This window comes from Triticum dicoccoides, chromosome 7A (assembly GCF_002162155.2).
Source record: "Triticum dicoccoides isolate Atlit2015 ecotype Zavitan chromosome 7A, WEW_v2.0, whole genome shotgun sequence".
In the NCBI taxonomy this organism is placed as follows: Eukaryota; Viridiplantae; Streptophyta; class Magnoliopsida; order Poales; family Poaceae; genus Triticum; species Triticum dicoccoides.
Window position 1 is genome coordinate 712877608 of NC_041392.1, and position 11023 is coordinate 712888630.

Sequence of the window (11023 nt, forward strand, 5' to 3'; positions counted from 1 at the left end):
TGGGGGCTGGATATGGTTGGGCCTTTCAAAAGGTCCAAAGATAAGAAGACCCACCTCCTGGTGGCGGTTGACAAATTTACAAAGTGGGTGGAGGCAGAACCTGTTAGCAAGTGTGATGCGGCCACGGCAGTTCAATTCATTAAAAAAGTGATTTTCCGGTTTGGTTTTCCACACAGTATCATCACAAATAATGGTACCAATTTGTCCAAAGGTGCTATGAAGGAGTTCTGCGAGCGGGAGCACATCCGGCTCGACGTTTCATCAGTGGCACATCCACAGTCCAATGGTCAAGCAGAAAGAGCCAATCAAGAGATCTTGAGAGGCATCAAGCCCCGGCTCATGGTTCCTTTGCAGAGAACGCTGGGTTGTTGGGTAGAAGAATTACCATCTGTGTTATGGAGCATCAATACAACGCCCAATAGATCAACAGGATACACACCATTCTTCATGGTTTATGGAGTGGAGGCGGTTCTCCCTGGTGATATCTGTCATGATTCACCTCGTGTAACGGCTTATATTGAAGCAGACAACAAGACAGCACGGCAAGATGCTTTGGACCGGTTGGATGAAGAGCGTGATATCGCAGCCGCCCTATCGGCGATTTACCAGCAGGATCTTCGTCGTTATCACAGTCGCCGAGTCAGAACCAGAACCTTTCAGGAAGGAGATTTGGTGCTTCGGCTCATCCAAGATCAGACTGATATGCATAAGTTATCCCCACCTTGGGAGGGGCCTTTCATGGTCAGCAAGAATCTGCACAACGGCTCATACTATCTGATCGATATTCGAGAACATAAGGACTCACGTACATCAGAGGAGGAGACCAACAGGCCGTGGAACATAGCTCATCTTCGGCCTTATTATACCTGAGCCATTGGTTCTACTTATGTACATATTACAACGATGTATATATTAACTATAATAAACCGGAACCTCAGCTAAAGCGGGGTATCTGTTCTTTTACATCATGTGTGGTTACACGGAGTTGTTCTAAAGCGGCTTCCGGTTTACCCCCTGAGTTCGCTTTGCTAAAAGCATCGTGTTATATCACTTGGAGGATTGGTCGTGTCCGAACCAATACAATGCCTCTTGATAGGCGAGAGCCGCCAGATCACTTGGGGACTTGGTCATGTCTGAACCAGTCATGCCTCTTAGTTGGCTTAAGGCCACAGAATCACTTGGGGGCTTGGTCGAACCCAAACCATGACCATGCCACTTGATCGACATAAATGGCACGGTTTCATTTGGGGACCTAGCTGACTAGAATCATAGTTACACCTAACGGGAGCTTGGTCGTGTTCGGCCATGGTAGCACCATCTCATCAGCTCAAATAAACATTTTTTGCAACGTTTTGTCATTGCACTTGATTTACACTTTTCTTTGAAGGGGGGTTTTTGCTTTTTATTGCGTTTCTTAAACTGACAAAGTTTTTTATAACAAATCAATTGACGGAACACAGTTCACGTCAATCCGGAGACTATTTGCCCGGTTTGATCCTTGTTGTTAACACCCTCTTATGGAGTAACACGGTGTTTATTATAACCCGGCACGATTTACATGGTAAACCAGCGTCATATATATACAGGAGCTGTTATCTCCTCCAACAGTGTGGGTTTGCAAAACTCCGCTTCAAGATTGGCCAAGCCAACTTCACGCTCAACGATGGCAGGTATTATGTATCTCAAAAATTTGATCATATACTTGAAATTTTGTTTTGGATGTTTTGATTTCATATATGCAGACATCATATTCCGCCTGACGGTACAACCGCGGTGGCACTTGACGAATTTTTCATTTCAGAAAGTGTTTTTGAAAGTTCATTACCACAGGAAGAACAAATTATGCACAAAGGCATATCAACATCAAAGGTATCAGCTAGCCTATTACAAGGCAACATGGTGCCCATAATAATATAATTGTTTTTCGCAAAGGAGAGGCAGTTTTAAAACCGGCTGCCGGTTCAAGCTTGGTCACCAGCCTGGCTTGATGGTTGTGGGTCATCCTGCGCCGCTTCAGCCTCCGTTTCTCTACCCAGTGGCTGGAAATCCACAGTTGTCCAGTCAATTTCCATTAATGCTTGAAAAACAGCTTCATCATGGATCAGCAAGGATGGGTTAATATCGGGAGCGTAAGTATGCTTACGGATTGGAGGGATCAGGTTTTCCGATTCATGGATTGGTGCGGCTATTCGCTTGTTCTGACTGTCATATTGGGCTTGATAATGAGACAAGTCTGCTTCCTCAGCCAATTGACAAGCTAGCGGACGTACCTCCCGGTTTATTGCTCGCAGATCCGCTTCACCAAATTCTGACACGTCTTCCTTCAAGCTGGGATAGCCCTGAGCCGCTTCAATAGGATCAAAATCCGGCACCCAGGCTTTTGCCCAGATTAAGGCATTGATTGCACTGGTTCGAGCAACAGATTTCTTCAGCTCTTCAACCCGGGCAGGAAGCACCGACAGTTTCATCAGAGTATCTTGAATCAAAGTGGGCGCCGTTTTGTTATGAGATGCGGTACAGATGATCCGCTGGGCACCAGTATACAATTGTTCAACCAATGTATAGGCGGCTTTCAGTTTCTTCCGCACATCTGACCCCAAGTGACCAATGCGTGTCCCTGAAATATCATAAAGGGTTAATAAACCGGAGACTTTGTAAGGAGGCAGAGCCAATTCAGAAGGCAAAGTGGCTTACCAAAGATAGCAGTACTCATGGCATGCATGTGCCACTTTATGCTGGTCAGTTCATCCGCCACTGGTTTTAGTGCAGCCTCGGCATCCTCTGCTCGTTTGATCAAAGCGGACTTTTTAGTGGCCCAATCTGCCCGCTTCTTCTTGAAGCTCTCCTTAAGCTATTCCATGGCGCTTAAAGCGCTGGCCAATTCCTCTTTTGCTTTGGAGGTTTCAGCCTGTTGGTTTTTCAGGTTTTCTTGGAGATCGGTGACTTGGTTTTCTTTCGTCTTCAGCTCCGCCTGCATGCATACAGATATATGCTTCAACAAATCGGTATAAGGAATCAAGTACCAATCACATAACAAGTTATGCACTTAGCACTTGGGGGCTAATGCATATTCGATCTTCATCTTTCAATTGTTTACAAAGTCCCAAGATCAATACAAGTATTCAACTTGGCACTTGGGGGCTAATGGCTATTTGCTCGTATATATTCTGATGCGGCAAATTCAATTACTTAAAGTACCGATTTAACTACGTTAAGTTGAACCGGCCCTTGGGGGCTACATCAGCGAATTTCAAAGCATCAAGATTTATATTAGTAAGTCCCGGTTTGAAAGAATATTACAAACCGGCCCTTGGGGGCTAGGAGAGTCAGCAAGAATGGAAGCATACAAGCAGGAAGGAGCATATGGAAGTTACCTAATATTTCTCTTTCATCATATTAACCAGACCGGCTTCATAGTCGCGACTGGTATACAACCGGTTCAGATAGCCGGAATGGATATCTTGGGCGTTCAGAGCAGCATAAGTCGTCAGATCAGCGTCCCACTTGCCTTTGCCAAAGGCAGCAAATTCTTCCTTGGAAGAATGTTTGGATAAAGCGACAGGATTGCTTGGCTCAGTATGGCCAGTGCCAGTAATGACAACCTCATCATCCTGGGTACCGCCGGTTTGCACTAGAGCTGTTGGCTTGTTAGTAGGTTTTGCTGGACTGGTGGAGCTTTCAATCCGGATGGAACCTGTGGGCTAATTGACAGGACCTGAGGCGTCAGTAGGTCTCTCTTCAGCAATAAGATCATCGTCTTGCTGTGGTGGATCGTTGGGTATATCCTCAGGAATAGCCGTTTCAAGATTGGGTGTCTTGCCTGGTTCAAGAACGACATCTTCTTCGGCCGCTTTGTCCAGGCGGGCCTTCTTGCTTGGCCTAGGTTTGGCCTGAGAAGAATAACAAATCAAATACAGCATATGTTCTAAGGCGATGTACTGCAAAACATCACAATAAGTATAGCTTACCCAAGCACCATTTTGAGCGGTGGGAGCTGAGTAGCCGATGACTCGCCAGAAGATGAGTGGGAAGTAAACTGGTAATCGGAGTCAGATGGATTAAGAGGTTGACAAAAGCAGCCCGCTTTAGGACAAGCACTGACAAGCAAATTAGAGACCTCTGAATGGCGTTTCTGAACCGGACTGTTCGGTAAACCGGCGGAGGTAACTACCTGGCCGTTGTGCCGGGTTGTGCGACGAGCTTCGTGTCGTTGGGTCTTCATAAGAAATTTAGGATCCAAATAAGCAAGAGGATGAGAAAATTTAACTTTCCGGTTTGCCTGACGGATTTTTTGTGAAGGCAAAGTTTCTGAATCGGAAGAGAGAATAATTACCTCTGCAACATCTGCATGGCTGGCTTCGGCATCATCCTGACAAATATCATCATCAATAAGACGCATGAAAAATAAACCAAGTGAGTCAAGCTCTACCTCAAAGTCCGGATTATCCACATCATCATCTGGGGCCGGATTAGAAGATGTAGTGGTTCTTTTCCTGTGGGCAGTCTTCTTCACAGCTTTAGTCTTTTGCCGAGTTGTTCTTTCCGGTTTGTCTGGTTTTTCTGGTTTCTCTTGCGGCAGTTTCTTGCTCCAAAACGGATCATTGCCCTGATTACACAGACACTAATATTAAACAAAGACCAGATATATCATTAACAGATTCAGCAAAAAGAAAAATCAAAGACTTACAGCTGGCGGTTTGTTGGTGGCACAGAAGGGAAGCAGGCCGTTTCTAGCATAGGCGTGTTCCGGTTCATTCAGCATCTTATTCACAGCCTCTGTGATTTCTTCATCGGTGAGCTGGATTTTGGAATGTCGCAGTGGGTCATCAACACTGCCAGTATACTCGCACATCAAAACGGAGCGTTGACTAAGGGGCGAGATCAACCCCTGTTAAACCGTTGGCCATAAAGGCTCTGAGCTTTGACAGTTGAAGAGCATATTTACTTCTCTCCTGAGCAGTCAATCTTTGTGGAGAAGGGTGTGTATTGCTAAGCCGCTCTGGACAAAAGCCCGGCAAGGGATTCTCACCAGCAGGGGAGGTGTCTTTGCAGTAGAACCACGTCTGATTCCATTCTTTGGTGTGGCTATGCAGTTTGGCGTGAGGGTATGTAACCTCTTTCCTTTTCTGAATCGCCACGCCACCCAACTCCGTATTGGAGCCGTCAGTAAACTCAGTACGGCGGTTTAGATGGAAAAGGTCTCTGAACAATTCCACTGTGGGCTCCTCTTGAAAGAACGCTTCACAAAGCACTTGGAAGTGACACATATTTGTAACAGAGTTGGGGCCAGTATCTTGTGGATGGAGCTGGAAATCGGCTAAAACATCCCGGTAAAATTTAGAACCGAGCGGCTTAAAGCCCCGGGCTAAGTGATCTATGAAAACAACAACCTCTCCTTCTCTAGGTGTGGGAGGGCATTCTTTGCCAGGAGCCCTCCAATGGATGGTATCTTTGCTTCCTAAAGCACCAATCAGGACTAAATCGTCCAATTCAGCCTCTGTGATGCGAGAAGGAACCCAATTGCACTCATACACTTGCTTGGCCATGATGGAATCTACAAGGTAGAAGATCCCGGTTCAAAAATACATTTGATCAAGAAACATTGGTATGGGCACTGTTAAACCGGAGACAGAACTATCTGAACCGGAGTTTTATGAAGCAACAAGCATCTGGCGGTTCAATAAGGGGACTAATGGCATATACCGGTTTGGAAAATTTTTCTATAAGGTTAAACCGCCTGATCTAAGCATTGCGGATGGACAAGTACGCAGAAACAGGTTTCACAAGATTTCCTTATAGCATTGGATCTGAAGAAAATTCAGAAAAATAGATAAATACTTAGAGGTTCAAAGGAGCAGTACCGAACCAATGAGCAAAACGTTCATATAGATCTATGGTTTGAGATGCATAAGTGAAGGCGAAGGTCAAACAACTATCATTGCACAGAGTAAACATTTGCGGATTCATCTAAAGATCTATCGTATGAGCAAGAGGCAGATGATGAACACTGAAGAACTGCGAAACCCTAGGTCAGATCTGCGGGGGAAAGGATAGAAGATTTACCGGAGCTGAGGAAGATGCGGAAGGTTGCCGCGATGTTCTGGTGCGCTCGGGTTGATGCAGCGGCCAAGGATGAGGCAGAGGTCGACGGCGGCGGCGGAGCTCCGAGGCTGGCGACGCGAGGAAGACGAAGAAGGCACGGAAGGAGAAAAGAAACGACCCTTCGGTCCTATTTATAACGCGAAAGAACATGAGTCAGGCGCGACAATCAAGGGGCCACAAAACGGAGCTGTCGCCTCGATTTCCACCGATCTATTAAACAAAGAAGCATAATGGATAGCTTCGTTATGACAGGTGACATCACTGCGGTTTACAGCAATCAAAAAAGATGACATCATGGCGGTTTACCAATTTATAAGAAGATGTTGAAGATGAAGCTTTTATTAAAGAATTGACATGAACCCGTTCAAATCAATCTGGGGCCTAATGTTGGGGATATTACTACTGGGCGTAAACCGGCCTATCTGGGCCGGGTTAACTTCGTCAGTAGTTAAGTATGTTAAAGCCCAAGAAGACAGAGGAAGGCTCATGGCCCATAGTCGGTTCAAGGCCTGTAGCCGTAAACCGGCGTTAGTAGTTAACTTGTATTGTAAGTTAGGAATAAATAGAGACCAAACCGGACACATTTATGAGCCGGTATTGGGACTCCGTAAGCCGACGGGAGTCACCCGTGTATATAAGGGGATAACCCGGCGGCGGTTCTGGGACAACAGACAACAACTCGAGACATAGGCGAAGCTTGTTTGCTCCCTAGTCATCGAAACCCCATCAATTCCATCACAACTAGACGTAGGCTTTTACCTTCATTGAAGGGGCCGAACTAGTATAAACTCTCTTGCGTCCCTGTGTCCGCTTTAAACCCCTTCAAGCTAACCCGTCGCGATGGCTCCACGACTAAGTCCTTTCTCTAGGACATCTGCCGTGACAAAACCGCGACAATACGTAGATCCCTTTTTCCTATGTAGATGCTTCATTATAGCTAACGAACTCATCTGTACTGGATTTTTAGGTCTAGAATATTTTCTTTTTGGGACAGACATTTGATCCAAAATAATAATGATAGCTTGGTGAAACTTGTTTATGCCAAGACTTAGCTGGATTCGCTTTTGAAAGAATCTGTAGTCATGGCGGCTTACTGCTCCGGCTTTCTTTTCCTTATATGTCATTAGCCCTTAGTTAAGCCGTCGTTACTTGTTTTTACATCTTCATCCTTTAACTGTTAATCTTGTTGTAAACTGAACCGGCATGTTGTTTTTTCTTTTTCAGTTCCTTGCACATCATGCCATCAAAGACACCCACCATCTGTAACTGGGTCCCGTCAACCATAATTGAGGATCGGTTAAAATCGTCATGTCTTATCGTGCTCCTAACCTGAAAGAAGAGCGACCCAATCCAAAAGACGGTGAGGTTATTGTCTTTACTAACCACATGAATCGTGGCTTCTCACCGCCAGGTTCAAAGTTCTTCAGAGAGGCCCTTCACTTTTTCAAACTCCATCCTTAGGACATTGGGCCCAATTCCATATCTAATATTTGTAACTTCCAAGTGCTCTGTGAGGTGTGTCTTCAGCAAGAGCCGACTGTAGAACTGTTTAGAGAATACTTCTACCTGAACCGGCAGAACGAGTGCACCAACGGCCTTAGCTTAGAGCTTGGAGGCATCTCAATTCAGCGCCGGCAGGGTGCTGTCTTCCCTCTCATAGTTTTACCAAGTCACCCAAAGGACTGGAAACAAACTTGGTTTTACTGTCAGGACATCTCACCAGCCAACGAGAAGCCACTGCCGGGTTACCGCCCCGATCGTCTTGACTCCAAGTTCGCACTTCCAGATAAACTTACTGTTGCTGAATGCAAGAAGCTGCTTCCATCCATCAGAAGAATCAACACTTTGTTGGGGAACGGTTTAACCGGAGATGATCTAACCCGCTGCTGGATCTCATGGCGGGTTATTCCATTAAGCCGTCGTTCAAAATTGATGTATGAATATGGTGGAGGCCCGGACGACTCTCTTCGTCATAGCTCGGTTCAACTAACCGAAGAAGACATTGTCTCAATGTCAAACCTTTTGGTGAATGGGAAATATGGAGACTGCAGTATTGTTGGGTTAAATCCCTTCTGTAAACTTAACCCGGTACCAGAAGTAAGGATCTTCTGATCTCTTTTCCTTTGTATTTTTCCCAGTCGTGTCGTTTAGCACTGATCCTTCCTCTTGTCTTTGTAGGACAATTCTGACTTTTGGAAAGTGAAATATGACCACGAAGCTACCAAGAAGGCGAAACTCGCCGCTATGAATGCTAAGAAAACGACCCGGAGATCGAAGAAGAAAAAAGAAGACCACTGCTGAAGATTTGATGAAACTTGATGACACATCTGACTCGGAGGTAGCCCTTGATTCCCTTGGCCAATTTTTTAACAATCTTATTGACACTGATCCTTACCAGGATGACACTGGGGCCAGTCAGGCCAGGGAAGCAGAGGTAACTATTATTTCCTCCAACTCAGAGCCCTTACCAAGACACAAAGTTTGACGAGTGATCCGTAAAGTAAGGTTTTCTAACCCTTTAGCTCACTTGGATCCCAACTTTCATTTGACAAAACAGCAACATGGAAGCCGCCGGGAAGCTGGGTTTGAAGATGAACCGGCCGTCGTCCTTGAACAAACTCCTCGGAAACGTCCGAATGAGGTTTACTTTTTCTGTTTTGAACTCTTCTTTAATGGATCCTTCTCCTTGTATTTCTTTTAACTCTTTTTTATTCTTTCAGGAGGTGTCTCGTTCCTCTGGCGACTCTTCGCAAACCCAATTCTCGGCTTTCAAGACTGCTCCCGGGTAATCAGAAATCCTCCTTTCTTTCGGGTTGTTCAATTCTATCTTTATACTGACAATCCTGCAACATTTTTCCTTAGCAGCCAAGCTAAATCAAAAAAGGCGAAGGCAGCAAAACCGGCGGAAGACCCGCCAGTGCTGGAATCTGACCCGGCTAGGCTGTCTTCTCCATTAACTGATGCTCCCGAAGACCCGCCTATTGACAATGAAGCAAATCCTCTTGAGCTGTCTTTTGACGAAGCCATTGTGAATCCTTCTACAGCTGGACCGTCAAGCTCAGCTAACCCGCCGTCTCCACGTGCTCAGGATGTTCAAATTACTGGGAGCCGCTTTGTTTAGCCGGGGAACCCAACAGTGCTGGCTTGGTGTACAGCAAAGCAAGAAGCATTGGAAAAGCAGAAAGTTCGCTTTGACGTTGCCAACTATGACCATCTCAATGCTACTGACATTTTATCCGGCTATCTCAGTCATGTACATTCCAGTCGCGAGACTGAGATTGAGATGGCCAAGCAGCTTCAGTTGAAGTATGAGGTATGTTTTTTCTTCCGGCTTACTTGTATTCCGTCAGCCCCCAAGTCTTCAGATTATGAGAGAAATGGTATAACCTGTAGACTTAAAATATAGGCCGAGATTTTTACCTCTGAATTTTTGCTTGATATTGATAGAAACAAACTTCACCTATAGTCCCCAAGGACTGGTTCATTTTGATCATAAATGAATCGGTACTTTAGAATTTAAAACCGTCTTCAATGTACTTAACACTCCGGCTTAACCTTGATAAACATGTTGAAATGCATACATTAGCCCCCAAGTGCCAAGTGATGTTACTTTGTAAGGTACTTGGGACTTTAAATATGTTTGTAGAGTTGTAAAAATTTGATTTGGCATACATTAGCCCCCAAGTGTCAAGTGGTTTATTCGTAAAGTACTTGAGACTTGAATTTTGAACTTGGATATTTGAATTTGAAACCAAGTCTTGACTCATCTGAACGTTTCACAGAATGCCTTGTCTGAATTGAACTCTCAATTGACTGACGCAAAGACTCGACTAGCAAGCCAGGAGACAGAAATCAAGTCTTCTAATTCCAAACTGCAAATAAGCCTCTCTGCAACGGAAAATTTGAAGACTAGCTTTGCTGTCAAAGAGAAAACTTGGGAAAAGGAAAAAAATACTTCTGATCCAACGAGCTGAAACAGCCAAAACAACTCTGAAAGAGATTTCAACAGAACTAAATGGTTTGAAAGGGCGAGTGTCTCAGATGGTACGTTGCCTGACTTGACACTTTGTGTGTTTTTTGCCACACCGGAGTATAATCCGCCAACTGACTTTGTGTAAAATTTATGCAGGTCCTCGAAGCAAAAACCTGAGCCAAGACCCGTTGATTAAACTGAAGGTAGTATATACTTTGGTAGAACATTTGTATATCGGCGCACAACGGGCTCTGGCTGCCATCTCTCCTGCTAATCAAGGTCCCAACCGACTCAGCGATGTCCTAAAGAAGCTGTCTATCCTTCCTGCCAGATTCCAAGAAGTAAAACGCTCCTGCGCGTGAGCCAGAGCTTTGACTGCCCTAAGCCGCTCCAAGGCTTGGGTGCCAGACCTAGACCCAGCGGACGTAGCAAGAGGCTATCCCACTGTGAAGGAGGACGGGTCTCCTTTTGATCAGGATGACTTCATGGCTTGTGTACGCGAAGTCCGGCCTCAGGCGATTAGCCTTGGAGATGACACCAATGTTGACAAGTACCAGCCGGGTTTTGATAGTGAGAATAAGAAGATGGCCACTCCCTCATACAAAGTAACAGATTTGATCCCACCAATAAGAGAACATACATTTGCCCCGGAGATTGATCCGGTCGGCCTGATCGATGATGAAGCCGAATTTGTCGCCATGAATGGCTTTGATTGGTCAAAACCCAATTTCCAGCAAACAGAAGGTGGTGAACTGGCTAGGGAGGGACAATGAGCATCTTCATGGGCTTATAAAGCCTTGTAATAACTTAGTTGTTTAAAACACCGCATGTTTGCTTATGCCATCACGCATAAAATACTTCTATGTGAACCTGTGTTTCCTGATACCAATGTATGTGTTACTTTTAATGCTTGTCTCTGCAATGTCTTGAACTCTGTTGCCTGTACAC